The sequence below is a fragment of the Pseudophryne corroboree genome, unplaced genomic scaffold, assembly GCF_028390025.1.
Source record: "Pseudophryne corroboree isolate aPseCor3 unplaced genomic scaffold, aPseCor3.hap2 scaffold_851, whole genome shotgun sequence".
NCBI lineage: Eukaryota > Metazoa > Chordata > Amphibia > Anura > Myobatrachidae > Pseudophryne > Pseudophryne corroboree.
Genome location: NW_026970430.1, coordinates 247,839 through 265,323, shown reverse-complemented (window position 1 = coordinate 265,323; position 17,485 = coordinate 247,839). Strand labels below are relative to the sequence as shown.

The 17,485-nt window shown below is 48.4% G+C and overlaps 17 non-coding genes across 17 annotated transcripts; 12 read left to right on the top strand and 5 right to left on the bottom strand.

Annotated features, from left to right (window-relative positions):
• The first annotated feature begins 2,530 nt into the window (after positions 1 to 2,530).
• On the top strand, positions 2,531 to 2,694 carry LOC135043169 (U1 spliceosomal RNA). Its single transcript, XR_010236171.1, has one exon. It is a non-coding gene; the product is annotated as a U1 spliceosomal RNA (small nuclear RNA).
• Positions 2,695 to 2,846: 152 nt separating this feature from the next.
• Positions 2,847 to 3,009, top strand: LOC135043081 (U1 spliceosomal RNA). The gene has a single exon (XR_010236105.1). It is a non-coding gene; the product is annotated as a U1 spliceosomal RNA (small nuclear RNA).
• A 671-nt stretch (positions 3,010 to 3,680) lies between these two features.
• Positions 3,681 to 3,844, top strand: LOC135043173 (U1 spliceosomal RNA). The gene has a single exon (XR_010236175.1). It is a non-coding gene; the product is annotated as a U1 spliceosomal RNA (small nuclear RNA).
• A 152-nt stretch (positions 3,845 to 3,996) lies between these two features.
• LOC135043082 (U1 spliceosomal RNA) lies at positions 3,997 to 4,160 on the top strand. Its single transcript, XR_010236106.1, has one exon. It is a non-coding gene; the product is annotated as a U1 spliceosomal RNA (small nuclear RNA).
• Positions 4,161 to 4,824: 664 nt separating this feature from the next.
• On the top strand, positions 4,825 to 4,988 carry LOC135043108 (U1 spliceosomal RNA). The gene has a single exon (XR_010236119.1). It is a non-coding gene; the product is annotated as a U1 spliceosomal RNA (small nuclear RNA).
• A 151-nt stretch (positions 4,989 to 5,139) lies between these two features.
• Positions 5,140 to 5,303, top strand: LOC135043114 (U1 spliceosomal RNA). Its single transcript, XR_010236124.1, has one exon. It is a non-coding gene; the product is annotated as a U1 spliceosomal RNA (small nuclear RNA).
• A 4,977-nt stretch (positions 5,304 to 10,280) lies between these two features.
• Positions 10,281 to 10,396, bottom strand: LOC135043139 (U5 spliceosomal RNA). The gene has a single exon (XR_010236142.1). It is a non-coding gene; the product is annotated as a U5 spliceosomal RNA (small nuclear RNA).
• Positions 10,397 to 10,671: 275 nt separating this feature from the next.
• On the bottom strand, positions 10,672 to 10,787 carry LOC135043134 (U5 spliceosomal RNA). The gene has a single exon (XR_010236137.1). It is a non-coding gene; the product is annotated as a U5 spliceosomal RNA (small nuclear RNA).
• A 274-nt stretch (positions 10,788 to 11,061) lies between these two features.
• On the bottom strand, positions 11,062 to 11,177 carry LOC135043127 (U5 spliceosomal RNA). The gene has a single exon (XR_010236131.1). It is a non-coding gene; the product is annotated as a U5 spliceosomal RNA (small nuclear RNA).
• A 286-nt stretch (positions 11,178 to 11,463) lies between these two features.
• LOC135043128 (U5 spliceosomal RNA) lies at positions 11,464 to 11,579 on the bottom strand. Its single transcript, XR_010236132.1, has one exon. It is a non-coding gene; the product is annotated as a U5 spliceosomal RNA (small nuclear RNA).
• A 270-nt stretch (positions 11,580 to 11,849) lies between these two features.
• LOC135043126 (U5 spliceosomal RNA) lies at positions 11,850 to 11,965 on the bottom strand. The gene has a single exon (XR_010236130.1). It is a non-coding gene; the product is annotated as a U5 spliceosomal RNA (small nuclear RNA).
• A 144-nt stretch (positions 11,966 to 12,109) lies between these two features.
• LOC135043075 (U1 spliceosomal RNA) lies at positions 12,110 to 12,272 on the top strand. The gene has a single exon (XR_010236099.1). It is a non-coding gene; the product is annotated as a U1 spliceosomal RNA (small nuclear RNA).
• Positions 12,273 to 12,943: 671 nt separating this feature from the next.
• On the top strand, positions 12,944 to 13,107 carry LOC135043163 (U1 spliceosomal RNA). The gene has a single exon (XR_010236166.1). It is a non-coding gene; the product is annotated as a U1 spliceosomal RNA (small nuclear RNA).
• A 152-nt stretch (positions 13,108 to 13,259) lies between these two features.
• LOC135043104 (U1 spliceosomal RNA) lies at positions 13,260 to 13,422 on the top strand. Its single transcript, XR_010236117.1, has one exon. It is a non-coding gene; the product is annotated as a U1 spliceosomal RNA (small nuclear RNA).
• A 671-nt stretch (positions 13,423 to 14,093) lies between these two features.
• Positions 14,094 to 14,257, top strand: LOC135043151 (U1 spliceosomal RNA). Its single transcript, XR_010236154.1, has one exon. It is a non-coding gene; the product is annotated as a U1 spliceosomal RNA (small nuclear RNA).
• A 152-nt stretch (positions 14,258 to 14,409) lies between these two features.
• On the top strand, positions 14,410 to 14,572 carry LOC135043109 (U1 spliceosomal RNA). Its single transcript, XR_010236120.1, has one exon. It is a non-coding gene; the product is annotated as a U1 spliceosomal RNA (small nuclear RNA).
• A 671-nt stretch (positions 14,573 to 15,243) lies between these two features.
• LOC135043144 (U1 spliceosomal RNA) lies at positions 15,244 to 15,407 on the top strand. The gene has a single exon (XR_010236147.1). It is a non-coding gene; the product is annotated as a U1 spliceosomal RNA (small nuclear RNA).
• Positions 15,408 to 17,485: the final 2,078 nt, after the last annotated feature.

The window sequence follows — 17,485 nt, the reverse complement described above, 5'->3', positions numbered from 1 at the left end:
GGGAGAGATGCACACCTACTTCTGTGAGTTGATAGGCTCTGCTTCTTAGGCTACTGTACAGCATTAGCTCCAGAGGGATCGGTACGCAGGTCTCACCCTCGCCGTCCGTCCCAGAGCCGCGCCGCCGTCCCCCTCGCAGAGCCGGAAGATAGAAGCCGGGTGAGTATGAGAAGAAAAGAAGACTTCAGAGGCGGCGGAAGACTTCATGATCTTCACTGAGGTAACGCACAGCAGTAAAGCTGTGCTCCATTGCTCCAATACACCTCACACACGGCAGTCAGTGTAAGGGTGAAGGGCGCAGGGGGGACGCCCTGGGCAGCAATATAGACCTCTCTTTGGCAAAATAAATATATATGCAGCTAGGCACTGTATATATATATAAGAGCCCCCGCCATTTTTTTACTATATTTGAGCGGGACAGAAGCCCGTCGCTGAGGGGGTGGGGCTTCTCCCTCAGCACTCACCAGCGCCATTTTCTCCACAGCACCGCTGAGGGGAAGCTCCACGGACTCTCCCCTGCTTATACCACGGTAGAAAGAGGGTCTTAAAGAAGAGGGGGGCACATAATTAGGCGCATATATATATGGAAATACAGCGCTACTGGGTAAACATAAAATTATTGTGTTTTTTTCCTGGGTCATATAGCGCTGGGGTGTGTGCTGGCATACTCTCTCTCTCTGTCTCTCCAAAGGGCCTTGTTGGGGAACTGTCCTCAGATAAGAGGATTCCCTGAGTGTATGGTGTGTCGGTACACGTGTGTCGACATGTCTGAGGTAGAAGGCTCTCCTAGAGAGGAGCAGGAGCAAATTAATGTGGTGTCTCCATCGACAACGCCGACACCTGACTGGATGGATATGTGGAATGTTTTAAGTGCTAATGTAAACTTATTACACAAGAGATTAGACAAAGCTGAAGCTAGGGAACAGTCAGGGAGTCAACCCATGCCTGTCCCTATGTCGCAGGGACCTTCGGGGTCTCAAAAGCGCCCACTATCCCAAATAGTTGACACAGATACCGACACAGATTCTGACTCCAGTGTCGACTACGATGATGCAAAGTTACAGCCAAAATTGGCTAAATGTATTCGATATATGATTATTGCAATAAAAGATGTTTTGCACATCACAGAGTCCCCTGTCCCTGACACGAGGGTACACATGTATAAGGGAAAGAAACCTGAGATAACCTTTCCCCCCTCACATGAGTTGAACGAATTATGTGAAAAAGCTTGGGAATCTCCAGACAAAAAGCTGCAGATTCCCAAAAGGATTCTTATGGCGTATCCTTTCCCGCCAATGGACAGGATACGGTGGGAATCCTCCCCTAGGGTGGATAAAGCATTGACACGCTTATCCAAAAAGGTAGCGCTGCCATCCCAGGATACGGCTACCATCAGGGACCCTGCTGACCGCAAGCAGGAGGTTACCCTAAAGTCCATTTACACACATTCTGGTACCTTACTCAGACCGGCAATTGCGTCGGCCGGGGTTGTAGCGCGGTGGCAGCATGGACAGATACCTTATCAGCAGAGATTGAGACCCTAGATAAGGATGCTATGTTATTGACCATAGGGCATATAAAAGATGCTGTCCTATATATGAGAGATGCTCAAAGTGACATTAGTCTACTGGGTTCTAGAATAAACGCTATGTCGATTTCTGCTAGACGAGTCCTATGGACCCGGCAATGGACAGGTGATGCCGACTCAAAAAGGCATATGGAGGTTTTACCTTACAGGGGTGAGGAATTGTTTGGGAAAGGTCTCTCGGACCTAGTCTCCACAGCTACAGCTGGTAAATCAAATTTTTTGCCTTATATTCCCTCACAGCCTAAGAAAGCACCACATTATCAAATGCAGTCCTTTCGATCACAGAGAAACAAGAAAGTACGAGGTGCGTCCTTTCTTGCCAGAGGTAAGGGCAGAGGGAAGAAGCTGCACAACACAGCTAGTTCCCAGGAACAGAAGTCCTCCCCGGCCTCTACAAAATCCACCGCATGACGCTGGGGCTCCGCTAAAGGAGTCCGCCCAGTTGAGGGCACGTCTTCGAGTTTTCAGCCACATCTGGGTTCATTCGCAGGTGGATCCCTAGGCAATAGAAATTGTTTCTCAGGGTTACAAGCTGAAATTCGAAGAGGTGCCTCCTCGCCGGTTTTTCAAATCGGCCCTACCATCTTCTCCCCAGGAAAGGGAGATAGTGTTAAATGCAATTCACAAATTGTATCTTCAACATATGCAGATGAGGGTTCCAGCCAACTTTGGCCCACTGCTTGGATGACATCACCGTATGTAAATCCGTCTTCTGCAGACCTTCTCCCAGGAATGCTTGTACTAGTTGTTGCATTTGGTTTGTTGTTTGGGCGTGCTTCAGTATTAGGCAGCCTTCTGCCCTCCCATGTTCATCTGAAAATATGTGTTCTCCCGGCAGTTGTTGTCCCCAGATGAGAGTTCCCTTGTGCTGCCTCAGTTGAATCTCCTTTACTTGACAGAGATGTGCCTGAGCAGCGGCCCTCCCCAGCCCTATCTCAAATCATACTTATTTTGCATAGGAGATACCATGGTCATAAAGATTGTTCTCCCAGGGTGAGGTTCATTCATTGCATTCTGGGTATGCTGACCCCTGTGATTTCCCCAAATGTGGGAAACTCAACTGCATTATTTGTGGTAGTGGGGCACTGTGTTTGTGTTTTCCTCTTGTCAGCTCTGGTAAAAGTCAGATTTCTTTGTCTCAGATCTTCCTCTAGCCTTGTTCTTCTTTCGAGAGTTCCATTGTGCTGCCTCAGTTTGATCTCCTTCACTTGACAGGGGGGTACCCGAGCAGCGACCCTCCCCAGCTCTAGCCCAACTCCTACATACCTGCCAGGTGAGATACTATGATCATGAAGGTGCTTCTCCCAGGGCAAGGCTCACCCATTGCACTCTGGGTGTGCTGCTCCTGCGATTTCCCCAAATGTGGGAAACTTGACTGCATAATTTGTGTTTCCCCTGGTCGGCTCTCGTATAATTCAGATCTCTTTGTCTCAGGTCTCTCTCCAGCCTAGTTTGCTGTCTGTTTCCACTTCTGTTTTCTTGAGCCGCTCCCTTCTATGCCCTTGCGCACTATCCTGACTTCTCCCGTCTGCTTACTTTGTGCCTTCCAACGCACAATGCGAACTACAGGTAGTGCTGCAGGGCCCACACCCTTTTACTTGCCGTACAGAGCAGCTCTGGAGCTGTTACAGTGCCCAGCTGCTGCAAGAAATCAGCTTGAATGCTTCAGGGGCTGGGGCATAGCCAACATGAGCCCCACACCGAAGGAGGGTGGAGGTATTTAATGCGAACTAGGGGTCATCCAAGCACCGCAAAAGGCCGCCATGCCCTGCATAACCCTTTTCTCTTTTCATATGCAGATGAGGGTTCCAGCCAACTTTGGCCCACTGCTTGGATGACATCACCGTATGCAAATCCGTCTTCTGCAGACCTTCTCCCAGGAATGCTTTTACTAGTTGTTACATTTGGTTTGTTGTTTGGGGGTGCTTCAGTATTAGGCAGCCTTCTGCCCTCCCATGTTCATCTGAAAATATGTGTTCTCCCTGCAGTTGTTGTCCCCAGATGAGAGTTCCCTTGTGCTGCCTCAGTTGAATCTCCTTTACTTGACAGAGATGTGCCTGAGCAGCGGCCCTCCCCAGCCCTATCCCAAATCATACTTATTTTGCATAGGAGTTTCCATGGTCATGAAGATTGTTCTCCCAGGGTGAGGTTCATTCATTGCATTCTGGGTATGCTGACCCCTGTGATTTCCCCAAATGTGGGAAACTCGACTGCATTAATTGTGGTAGTGGGGGACTGTGTTTGTGCTTTCCTCTGGTCAGCTCTGGTAAAAGACAGATTTCTTTGTCTCAGATCTTCCTCTAGCCTTGTTCTTTTTTCGAGAGTTTCCTTGTGCTGCCTCAGTTGGATCTCCTTCACTTGACAGGGGGGTGCCCGAGCAGCGACCCTCCCCATCTCTAGCCCAACTCCTACTTACCTGCCAGGTGAGATACTATGATCATGAAGGTGCTTCTCCCAGGGCAAGGCTCACCCATTGCACTCTGGGTGTGCTGCTCCTACGATTTCCCCAAATGTGGGACACTTGACTGCATAATTTGTGTTTCCTCTAGTCGGCTACTCGTATAATTCAGATCTCTTTGTCTCAGGTCTCTCTCCAGCCTAGTTTGCTGTCTGTTTCCACTTCTCTTTTCTTGAGCCGCTGCCTTCTATGCCCTTGTGCACTCTCCTGACTTCTCCTGTCTGCTTACTTTGTGCCTTCCAACGCACAATGCAAACTACAGGTAGTGCTGCAGGGCCCACACCCTTTTACTTGCCTTTCAGAGCAGCTCTGGAGCTGTTACAGTGCCCAGCTGCTGCAAGAAATCAGCTTGAATGCTTCAGGGGCTGGGGCATAGCCAACATGAGCCCCACACCGACGGAGGGTGGAGGTGTTTAATGCGAACTAAGGGTCATCCAAGCGCCGCAAAAGGCCGCCATGCCCTGCATACCCCTTTTCTCTTTTCATATGCAGATGAGGGTTCCAGCCAACTTTGGCCCACTGCTTGGATGACATCACCGTATGCAAATCCGTCTTCTGCAGACCTTCCCCCAGGAATGCTTGTACTAGTTGTTGCATTTGGTTTGTTGTTTGGGGTGCATTAGGCAGCCTTCTGCTCTCCCATGTTCATCTGAAAATATGTGTTCTCCCTGCAGTTGTTGTCCCCAGATGAGAGTTCCCTTGTGCTGCCTCAGTTGAATCTCCTTTACTTGACAGAGATGTGCCTGAGCAGCGGCCCTCCCCAGCCCTATCCCAAATCATACTTATTTTGCATAGGAGATACCATGGTCATGAAGATTGTTCTCCCAGGGTGAGGTTCATTCATTGCATTCTGGGTATGCTGACCCCTGTGATTTCCCCAAATGTGGGAAACTCGACTGCATTATTTGTGGTAGTGGGGGACTGTGTTTGTGCTTTCCTCTGGTCAGCTCTGGTAAAAGTCAGATTTCTTTGTCTCAGATCTTCCTCTAGCCTTGTTTTTTTTCGAGAGTTTCCTTGTGCTGCCTCAGTTGGATCTCCTTCACTTGACAGGGGGGTATCCGAGCAGCGACCCTCCCCAGCTCAAGCCCAACTCCTACTTACCTGCCAAGTGAGATACTATGATCAGGAAGGTGCTTCTACCAGGGCAAGGCTCACCCATTGCACTCTGGGTGTGCTGCTCCTACGATTTCCCCAAATGTGGGACACTTGACTGCATAATTTGTGTTTCCTCTGGTCGGCTACTCGTATAATTCAGATCTCTTTGTCTCAGGTCTCTCTCCAGCCTAGTTTGCTGTCTGTTTCCACTTCTCTTTTCTTGAGCCCCTGCCTTCTATGCCCTTGTGCACTTTCCTGACTTCTCCTGTCTGCTTACTTTGTGCCTTCCAACGCACAATGCAAACTACAGGTAGTGCTGCAGGGCCAACACCCTTTTACTTGCCTTACAGAGCAGCTCTGGAGCTGTTACAGTGCCCAGCTGCTGCAAGAAATCAGCTTGAATGCTTCAGGGGCTGGGGCATAGCCAACATGAGCAGCAAGATGCAGCACTGGACTATTAGTAATGTACTGTTGTATGCTGAGCACCACAATGCAGCACAAGACAATGAGCAGTGATACTGAGCACTGATGAGGATACTACAGAGAACTGACACTGAGCAGGAGAGACACACTACTAGTATTACTGAGCAGCAATAAGTAACCACTGATACTGGGCACTGATATTGAGATTTCCACTGAGAGAACATAGCCACGTCCTCTCCGCTCTCTCTTCAATGCACGAGTAAAAATGGCGGCAACGCGCAGCTCTTTATATGGAATCCGAATCTCGCGAGAATCCGACAGCGGGATGATGACATTTTCCCTTGTTCAGGTTTTCCGAGTCAGGCGGGAACAACCGAGCCTGCCTCGGACCAGTGTAAACCACGTGGAGTTCGTCGGGAATTCGGTTCTCGGAGAACCGAACCCGCTCCTCTATATATACTATATTACTATGTTACTGTAGTATACAGAACACCACAATGCAATGAGCAGTGATAGTGAGCACTGATGAGGATACTAGAACTGACACTGAGCAGCAAGATGCAGCACTGGACTATTAGTAATGTACTGTAGTATGCTGAGCACCACAATGCAGCACAAGACAATGAGCAGTGATACTGAGCACTGATGAGGATACTACTGAGAACTGACACTGAGCAGGAGAGACACACTACTAGTATTACTGAGCAGCAATAAGTAACCACTGATACTGAGCACTGATATTGAGATTTCCACTGAGAGAACATAGCCACGTCCTCTCCGCTCTCTCTTCAATGCACGAGTAAAAATGGCAGCAACGCGCAGCTCTTTATATGTTACAGTGCCCAGCTGCTGCAAGAAATCAGCTTGAATGCTTCAGGGGATGGGGCATGGCCAACATGAGCCCCACACCAAAGGAGGGTGGGGGTGTTTAATGCAAACTAGGGGTCATCCAAGCACTGCAAAAGGCCGCCATGCCCTGCATGCCCCTTTTCTCTATGGAATCCGAATCAGCATGAATGCTTCAGGGGATGGGGCATGGCCAACATGAGCCCCACACCAAAGGAGGGTGGGGGTGTTTAATGCGAACTAGGGGTCATCCAAGCACTGCAAAAGGCCGCCATGCCCTGCATGCCCCTTTTCTCTTTTTATATGCAGATGAGGGTTCCAGCCAACTTTGGCCCACTGCTTGGATGACATCACCGTATGCAAATCCTTCTGCTGCAGACCTTCCCCCAGGAATGCTTGTACTAGTTGTTGGATATGGTTTGATATTTGATGGTGCTTCAGTATTAGGCAGCCTTCCGCCCTCCCATGTTCATCTGAAAAGATGTGGTCTCCCTGCAGTTGTTGTCCCCAGACGAGAGTTCCCTTGTGCTTCCTCAGTTGAATCTCCTTAACTTGACGGGGGAGGGGCTGCCCGAGCTGCCACCCTCCCCAGCCCTATCCCAACTCATACTTATTTTACATATTAGATCTCTTGATCATGAAGATTGTTCTCACAGGGTGAGGTTCATCCATTATATTTTAAAATAGGAAGGTACAAATTACATATTTGAATTGCATCTATGTGCTGGATTCAAATGTCCCCCCCCCCTTCCTTTCTCAATTGTGCCCGTCAGCAGCTATTCTAAGGTTGCTGCCAATGGGTGTGACACATTCATTTCTTCTGTGGGGTACACTGGACTCCACAAGGATTCACATTGGGGTGTAGAGTAGGATCTTGATCTGAGGCACCAACCGGCTCAAAGCTTTTGACTGTTCCCAAGAAGCTCAGTGCATTCTCCTCTATAACCCCGCTTCCATGAACAGGGAGCTCAGTTTGTAGTTGGTGCCTTCAGTAGCAGGCCAATTAACAGGGGCCTGCCTCAGGCAGCCTATTCTTAGCTATTAATTTTGACAAGAAAAGAAGAACTTGTTTTATGAGAATCTACAAGGGCTGCAGCAGGCTAGGTCTAATAGACATCTTTACTGCAGCTTCATCACTCCCAGCGGCGCTGTATACTCCCGTGCCCTGGTTGCTGGGTCACTGCAGCGGAGGCTCCGGTTTCATCCTAAGGTCAGTCACACACACACCACCCTTCCGGATCACGAGGCCGCTGATGAAGGGGAGCGAGGCCGTAGGGGGTGGGCCGTGTGCGCACTGCGGTGGACACTGATTACTGGGCAGCCGCTCCACTAGCCACCAGGTACAGTTAAGGAGCACAGGTCTGGGGGTTTTTCTCCTATATTAACCCAATTTTGTACTGCCCGCAGCGCATTGTGATAGGTAATAGGGCCTGATTCAGGTTGGATTGCAATCACAATAAGCGATCCAACTGCAAAAATTGCTAAGAGCATACGCATGTGCCTGCATTTTCTGCGGCACCCCGCAGAGAATGTGATCGCCTCTGCCTGTCAATCGGGGCGGGGAAGGGGGGGAGAGGTGGGTCAGCAACACTCCATTTCCAAGTCAGGGATGGAGCGGTGCGGGGGCAAGGCTTCAAAATGGGGTCTGCAACGGAGGAGACACAGGGGGCGTGGTCACAGCGGCTGTATGACATCACATTCAGCCGCTGTGATCACAAAAATGGTGGCGGCTTCCTGCGCGCACATACAGTCTGCACCAGCAGGAGCCTACACCATTTTTTATGATCACGCTGAACTGCAGTGCGACTGCAATTACAGCATGGTCAAGAAGGGAGGCGTCATGCTGGGTGGCCATGCCCTGTCACTATGCAGGAGCCAGCACCTCTCACACACTAGTCCCCGGGTGCAGCCCCCAACCCCCGGGACACCCGGAGCAACAAAATGTAGATTCAGGCCACCAGGCCACGCCCCTACCTATGAAACCATGCCTCCTTTTTACCATTGCGCTGCTTATCTGCGCGCACTGCATTACAATCTCCCTCGCCACCTCTCTGGGTGTCACCAGTGATAGTGACACCTCTGCCATGCTTGTAGCAGCTGGTCCTAAGATCTACGCCTCACACCCTGAGTGTTTGCCCTTGTGACTTGTTGATCATCATAGCGAAGCAGATGCTTACAGAAAACTGCAGGGGCTTAGATTGAAAATAAAAAAAATGATGGGTATAAGGTAGAGAGGAGCGGGTTCGGTTCTCCGAGAACCGAATTCCCCACGAACTCCACGTGGTTTACACTGGTCCGAGGCAGGCTCGGTTGTTCCCGCCTGACTCGGAAAACCTGAACAAGGGAAAATGTCATCATCCCGCTGTCGGATTCTTGCGAGATTCGGATTCCATAGAGAAAAGGGGCATGCAGGGCATGGCGGCCTTTTGCAGTGCTTGGATGACCCCTTGTTCGCATTAAACACCCCCACCCTCCTTTGGTGTGGGGCTCATGTTGGCCATGCCCCATCCCCTGAAGCATTCAAGCTGATTTCTTGCAGCAGCTGGGCACTGTAACAGCTCCAGAGCTGCTCTGTAAGGCAAGTAAAAGGGTGTGGGCCCTGCAGCACCACCTGTAGTTCGCATTGTGCGTTGGAAGGCACAAAGTAAGCAGACGGGAGGAGAAGTCAGGATAGTACACAAGGGCATCCTTTTCTCTTAGTCCGTAGAGGATGCTGGGGTCACATTAAGAACCATGGGGTATAGACGGGATCCGCAAGAGACATGGGCACTTTAAGACTTTCAAAGGGTGTGAACTGGCTCCTCCCTCTATGCCCCTCCTCCAGACTCCAGTTATAGGAACTGTGCCCAGGGAGACGGACATTTCGAGGAAAGGATTTATAGTTAAACTAAGGTGAGCATCTTACCAGCTCACACCTTAAGCATGCCGCAGAACGTGGCATTCAACAGAACACAAGCCAACGGCATGAACAATTGCAGCAAAAAGCTGACCAGAACCGTAACACAACATGTGTATAACCACAAGTAATAACTGCAGACACAGTATGGACTGGGACGGGTGCCCAGCATCCTCTACGTACTAAGAGAAAAGGATTTACCGGTAGGTATTAAAATCCTATTTTCTCATACGACCTAGAGGATGCTGGGGTCACATTAAGAACCATGGGGTTATACCAAAGCTCTTGAACGGGTGGGAGAGTGCGTACGACTCTGCAGCACCGAATGACCCAACTTGAGGTTATCATCAGCCAAGGTATCAAACTTGTAAAACTTAGCAAAAGTGTTTACTAAATAGCTGCTCGGCAAAGTTGCAATGCCGAGACTCCCCGACCAGCTGCCCAGGATGAACCCACCTTTCTAGTAGAATGGGTCTTCACCTAATTCAGTAACGGCAATCCTGCCGTGGAATGAGCATGCTGAATCTTACCACAGATCCAGCGCATAATGGTCTGCATGGAAGCAGGACACCCAATCATGTTGGGAGCATACAGGACAAACAGAGCCTCTGTTTTCCTAATCTGAACCGTTCTGGTGACATAAATTTTCAAAGTTCTGACCACAGCCAGAGACTTTGACTCAACGAAGGTGTCAGTGGCCAAAGGCACCATGTGGAAAGATGAACCACCTTCGGCAGAAATTGTTGACGTGTCCTCAATTCTGCTCTATCTTCATGAAAGATCAAATAAAGGCTCTTGTGATACTGCATGGTTTGTACTGTTTTCCATGTGCTCCCAGATCTTTCAAGCAAGTAGCATGGTCAAGAAAGTTCTGTTTGAAAAGAAACAAACATTTACTGTCATTGTTATGCAAATAAACTTACATTAAAGCTAACAAGAAAGCACACTCGTTCTGTCTTTAAACTGATAAAAGAAACCCCAATAATATGGGGCATGCAAAAATTGAGATAAAACTCAGTTTTGCTCCTCTCCACGGAAATCTTTAATAAAAGGCGAAATATTTGTTAGTTCTGAAGAGAAACCAGAGCATGACCAAGATTCCACCTGTCGCCTTAGTGCCATGCCAGCAGTTCTCATTCAGCTCAAAGTGAGCACCCAATTTGAATGAAAGAAAGCAGATTTCTCACCAGGCTTCCCCTTGCTATAAACATGGTTTGTACTCTTTTCCATGTGCTCCCAGATCTTTCAAACAATTAGTGTGGTCAAGAAAGTTCTGTTTGAAAAGAAACAAACATTTACTGTAATTTCTATGCAAATGAGCTTACATTAAAGCACACTCGTTCTATCTTTAAACCAATAAAATAAAACCCCAATAAGATGGGGCATGCAAAAATTGAGATAAAACTCAGTTTTGCTCCTCTCCACGGAAATCTTTAGTAAAAGGCGAAAGATTTGTTCGTTCTGAAGAGAAACCACAGCATGACCAAGATTCTACCTGTCGCCTGAGTGCCATGCCAGCAGTCCTCATTCAGCTCAAAGTGAGCACCCAATTTGAAAGAAAGAAAGCAGATTTCTCACCAGGCTTCCCCTTGCTATAAACATGGTTTGTACTCTTTTTCATGTGCTCCCAGATCTTTCAAGCAATTAGTATAGTCAAGAAAGTTCTGTTTGAAAAGAAACAAACATTTACTGTCATTTCTACGCAAATGAGCTTACATTAAAGCACACTCGTTCTATCTTTAAACTGATAAAAGAAACCCCAATAAGACGGGGCATGCAAAAATTGAGATAAAACTCAGTTTTGCTCCTCTCCACGGAAATCTTTAGTAAAAGGCGAAAGATTTGTTCGTTCTGAAGAGAAACCAGAGCATGACCAAGATTCCACCTGTCGCCTGAGTGCCATGCCAGCAGTCCTCATTCAGCTCAAAGTGAGCACCCAATTTGAAAGAAAGAAAGCAGATTTCTCACCAGGCTTCCCCTTGCTATAAGCATGGTTTGTACTCTTTTCCATGTGCTCCCAGATCTTTCAAGCAATTAGTATGGTCAAGAAAGTTCTGCTTGAAAAGAAACAGACATTTATTGTCATTGTTATGCAAATATACTTACATTAAAGCTAACAAGAAAGCACACTCGTTCTGTCTTTAATCCGATAAAAGAAACCCCAATAATATGGGACATGCAAAAATTGAGATAAAACTCAGTTTTGCTCCTCTCCACGGAAATCTTTAGTAAAAGGCGAAAGATTTGTTCGTTCTGAAGAGAAACCAGAGCATGACCAAGATTCCACCTGTCGCCTGAGTGCCGTGCCAGCAGTCCTCATTCAGATCAAAGTGAGCGCCCAATTTGAAAGAAAGCAGATTTCTCACCTGTCTTCTCCTTGCTATAAGCATGGTTTGTACTGTATTCCATGTGCTCCCAGATCTTTCAAGCAAGTAGCATGGTCAAGAAAGTTCTGTTTGAAAAGAAACAAACATTTACTGTCATTTCTATGCAAATGAGCTTACATTAAAGCACACTCATTCTATCTTTAAACCGATAAAAGAAACCCCAAAAAGATGGGGCATGCAAAAATTGAGATAAAACTCGGTTTTGCTCCTCTCCACGGAAATCTTTAGTAAAAGGCGAAAGATTTGTTCGTTCTGAAGAGAAACCAGAGCATGACCAAGATTTTTATCTGAAAATATGTGTTCTCCCTGCAGTTGTTGTCCCCAGATGAGAGTTCCCTTGTGCTGCCTCAGTTGAATCTCCTTTACTTGACAGGGGGATGCTCGAGCAGCGACCCTCCCCAGCTCTAGCCCAACTCCTACTTACCTGCCAGGTGAGATACTATGATCATGAAGGTGCTTCTCCCAGGGCAAGGCTCACCCATTGCACTCTGGGTGTGCTGCTTCTGCGATTTCCCCAAATGTGGGAAACTTGACTGCATAATTTGTGTTTCCCCTGGTCGGCTCTCGTATAATTCAGATCTCTTTGTCTCAGGTCTCTCTCCAGCCTAGTTTGCTGTCTGTTTCTACTTCTCTTTTCTTGAGCCGCTCCCTTCTATGCCCTTGCGCACTATCCTGACTTCTCCCGTCTGCTTACTTTGTGCCTTCCAACGCACAATGCAAACTACAGGTAGTGCTGCAGGACCCACACCCTTTTACTTGCCTTACAGAGCGTCTCTGGAGCAGTTACAGTGCCCAGCTGCTGCAAGAAATCAGCTTGAATGCTTCAGGGGCTGGGGAATAGCCAACATGAGCCCCACACCGAAGGAGGGTGGAGGTGTGTAATGCGAACTAGGGGTCATCCAAGCGCCGCAAAAGGCCGCCATGCCCTGCACGCCCCTTGTCTCTTTTCATATGCAGACGAGGGTTGAAGCCAACTTTGACCCACTGTTTGGATGACATCACCATATGCAAATCCATCTGCTGCAGGCCATCCCCCAGGAATGCTTGCACTAGTTGTTGCATTTGGTTTGTTGTTTGGGGGTGCTTCAGTATTAGGCAGCCTTCTGCCCTCCCATGTTCATCTGAAAATATATGTTCTCCCTGCAGTTGTTGTCCCCAGATGAGAGTTCCCTTGTGCTGCCTCAGTTGAATCTCCTTTACTTGACAGAGATGTGCCTGAGCAGCGGCCCTCCCCAGCCCTATCCCAAATCATACTTATTTTGCATAGGCGATACCATGGTCATGAAGATTGTTCTCCCAGGGTGAGGTTCATTCATTGCATTCTGGGTATGCTGACCCCTGTGATTTCCCCAAATGTGGGAAACTCGACTGCATTATTTGTGGTAGTGGAGGACTGTGTTTGTGCTTTCCTCTGGTCAGCTCTGGTAAAAATCAGATTTCTTTATCTCAGATCTTCCTCTAGCCTTGTTCTTCTTTCGAGAGTTCCCTTGTGCTGCCTCAGTTGGATCTCTTTCACTTGACAGGGGGGTGCCCGAGCAGCGACCCTCCCCAGCTCTAGCCCAACTCCTACTTACCTGCCAGGTGAGATACTATGATCATGAAGGTGCTTCTCCCAGGGCAAGGCTCACCCATTGCACTCTGGTTGTGCTGCCCCTGTGATTTCCCCAAATGTGGGAAACTTGACTGCATAATTTGTGTTTCCCTTGGTCGGCTCTCGTATAATTCAGATCTCTTTGTCTCAGGTCTATCTCCAGCCTAGTTTGCTGTCTGTTTCCACTTCTCTTTTCTTGAGCCGCTCCCTTCTATGCCCTTGCGCACTATCCTGACTTCTCCCGTCTGCTTACTTCGTGCCTTCCAACGCACAATGCAAACTACAGGTAGTGCTGCAGGGCCCACACCCTTTTACTTGCCTTACAGAGCAGCTCTGGAGCAGTTACAGTGCCCAGCTGCTGCAAGAAATCAGCTTGAATGCTTCAGGGGCTGGGGCATAGCCAACATGAGCCCCACACCGAAGGAGGGTGGAGGTGTGTAATGCTAACTAGGGGTCATCCAAGCGCCGCAAAAGGACGCCATGCCCTGCACGCCCCTTTTCTCTTTTCATATGCAGACGAGGGTTGAAGCCAACTTTGACCCACTGCTTGGATGGCATCACCATATGCAAATCCATCTGCTGCAGGCCTTCCCCCAGGAATGCTTGCACTAGTTGTAGCATTTGGTTTGTTGTTTGGGGGTGCTTCAGTATTAGGCAGCCTTCTGCCCTCCCATGTTCATCTGAAAATATGTGTTCTCCCTGCAGTTGTTGTCCCCAGATGAGAGTTCCCTTGTGCTGCCTCAGTTGAATCTCCTTTACTTGACAGAGATGTGCCTGAGCAGCGGCCCTCCCCAGCCCTATCCCAAATCATACTTATTTTGCATAGGAGAGACCATGGTCTTGAAGATTGTTCTCCCAGGGTGAGGTTCATTCATTGCATTCTGGGTATGCTGACCCCTGTGATTTCCCCAAATGTGGGAAACTCAACTGCATTATTTGTGGTAGTGGGGGACTGTGTTTGTGCTTTCCTCTGGTCAGCTCTGGTAAAAGTCAGATTTCTTTGTTTCAGTTCTTCCTCTAGCCTTGTTCTTCTTTCGAGAGTTCCCTTGTGCTGCCTCAGTTGGATCTCCTTCACTTGACAGGGGGGTGCCCGAGCAGCGACCCTCCCCAGCTCTAGCCCAACTTCTACTTACCTGCCAGGTGAGATACTATAATCATGAAGGTGCTTCTCCCAGGGCAAGGCTCACCCATTGCACTCTGGATTTGCTGCCCCTGCGATTTCCCCAAATGTGGGAAACTTGACTGCATAATTTGTGTTTCCCCTGGTCGGCTCTCGTATAATTCAGATCTCTTTGTCTCAGGTCTCTCTCCAGCCTAGTTTGCTGTCTGTTTCCACTTCTCTTTTCTTAAGCCGCTCCATTCTATGGCCTTGCGCACTATCCTTACTTCTCCCGTCTGCTTACTTTGTGCCTTCCAATGCACAATGCAAACTACAGGTAGTGCTGCAGGGCCTACACCCTTTTACTTGCTTTACAGAGCAGCTCTGGAGCTGTTACAGTGCCCAGCTGCTGCAAGAAATCAGCTTGAATGCTTCAGGGGCTGGGGCATAGCCAACATGAGCCCCACACCGAAGGAGGGTGGAGGTGTTTAATGCGAACTAGGGGTCATCCAAGCGCCGCAAAAGGCAGCCATGCCCTGCACACCCCTTTTTTATTTTCATATGCAGACGAGGGTTGAATCCAACTTTGACCCACTGCTTGGATGACATCACCATATGCAAATCCGTCTGCTGCAGGCCTTCCCCCAGGAATGCTTGCACTAGTAGTTGCATTTGGTTTGTTGTTTGGGGGTGCTTCAGTATTAGGCAGCCTTCTGCCCTCCCATGTTCATCTGAAAATATGTGTTCTCCCTGCAGTTGTTGTCCCCAGATGAGAGTTCCCTTGTGCTGCCTCAGTTGAATCTCCTTTACTTGACAGAGATGTGCCTGAGCAGCGGCCCTCCCCAGCCCTATCCCAAATCATACTTATTTTGCATAGGAGATACCATGGTCATGAAGATTGTTCTCCCAGGGTGAGGTTCATTCATTGCACTCTGGGTATGCTGACCCCTGTGATTTCCCCAAATGTGGGAAACTCGACTGCATTATTTGTGGTAGTGGGGGACTGTGTTTGTGCTTTCCTCTGGTCAGCTCTGGTAAAAGTCAGATTTCTTTGTCTCAGATCTTCCTCTAGCCTTGTTCTTCTTTCGAGAGTTCCCTTGTGCTGCCTCAGTTGGATCTCCTTCACTTGACAGGGGGTGCCCGAGCAGCAATCCTCCACAGCTCTAGCCCAACTCCTACTTACCTGCCAGGTGAGATACTATGATCTTCACTGTTAGGGCAATCAGGATGTGGAATTCCCTGCCAGGGAAGGTGGTAATGGCGGACTCTGTAATTGGATTTAAAAAAGGAATGGATACATTTCTGAATGAAAAAGCTATCCAAGGTTATAATACTTAAAATATCAACATGGTTAATCCGGGGGTAACATGAGTTATAGTAGCTAACTAGTCATAAAACATTATTCAGCAAGTATGTAGAATCATCACAACTTAAAACAGGTTGAACACGATGGGCAATTTGCCTCTATTCAACCTCAAAAACTATGTTACCATATGTTACTATATTACTATGTTACTGTAGTATACAGAACACCACAATGTAATGAGCAGTGATAGTGAGCACTGATGAGGATACTAGAACTGACACTGAGCAGCAAGATGCAGCACTGGACTATTAGTAATGTACTGTAGTATGCTGAGCACCACGATGCAGCACAAGACAATGAGCAGTGATACTGAGCACTGATGAGGATACTACTGAGAACTGACACTGAGCAGGAGAGACACACTACTAGTATTACTGAGCAGCAATAAGTAACCACTGATACTGAGCACTGATATTGAGATTTCCACTGAGAGAACATAGCCACGTCCTCTCCGCTCTCTCTTCAATGCACGAGTAAAAATGGCGGCAACGCGCAGCTCTTTATATGGAATCCGAATCTCGCGAGAATCCGACAGCGGGATGATGACATTTTCCCTTGTTCAGGTTTTCCGAGTCAGGCGGGAACAACCGAGCCTGCCTCGGACCAGTGTAAACCACGTGGAGTTCGTCGGGAATTCGGTTCTCGGAGAACCGAACCCGCTCCTCTATATATACTATATTACTATGTTACTGTAGTATACAGAACACCACAATGCAATGAGCAGTGATAGTGAGCACTGATGAGGATACTAGAACTGACACTGAGCAGCAAGATGCAGCACTGGACTATTAGTAATGTACTGTAGTATGCTGAGCACCACAATGCAGCACAAGACAATGAGCAGTGATACTGAGCACTGATGAGGATACTACTGAGAACTGACACTGAGCAGGAGAGACACACTACTAGTATTACTGAGCAGCAATAAGTAACCACTGATACTGAGCACTGATATTGAGATTTCCACTGAGAGAACATAGCCACGTCCTCTCCGCTCTCTCTTCAATGCACGAGTAAAAATGGCAGCAACGCGCAGCTCTTTATATGGAATCCGAATCTCACGAGAATCTGACAGCGGGATGATGACATTTTCCCTTGTTCAGGTTTTCCGAGTCAGGCAGGAACAACCGAGCCTGCCTCGGACCAATGTAAACTACGTGGAGTTCGTGGGGAATTCGGTTCTCGGAGAACCGAACCCGCTCCTCTCTACCTTATACCCATCAATTGTTTTTATTTTCAATCTAAGCCCCTGCAGTTTTCTGTAAGCATCTGCTTCGCTATGATGATCAACAAGTCACAAGGGCAAACACTCAGGGCTTGAGGCGTAGATCTTAGGACCAGCTGCTACAAGCATGGCAGAGTTGTCACTATCACTGGTGACACCCAGAGAGGTGGCGAGGGAGATTGTAATGCAGTGCGCGCAGATAAACAGCGCAATGGTAAAAAGGAGGCATGGTTTCATAGGTAGGGGCGTGGCCTGGTGGCCTGAATCTACATTTTGTTGCTCCGGGTGTCCCGGGGGTTGGGGGCTGCACCCGGGGACTAGTGTGTGAGCGGTGCTGGCTCCTGCACAGTGACAGGGCATGGCCACCCAGCATGACGCCTCCCTTCTTGACCATGCTGTAATTGCAGTCGCACTGCAGTTCAGCGTGATCATAAAAAATGGTGTAGGCTCCTGCTGGTGCAGACTGTAGAGAAAAGCTGCTGTGACCACGCCCCCTGTGTCTCCTCCGTTG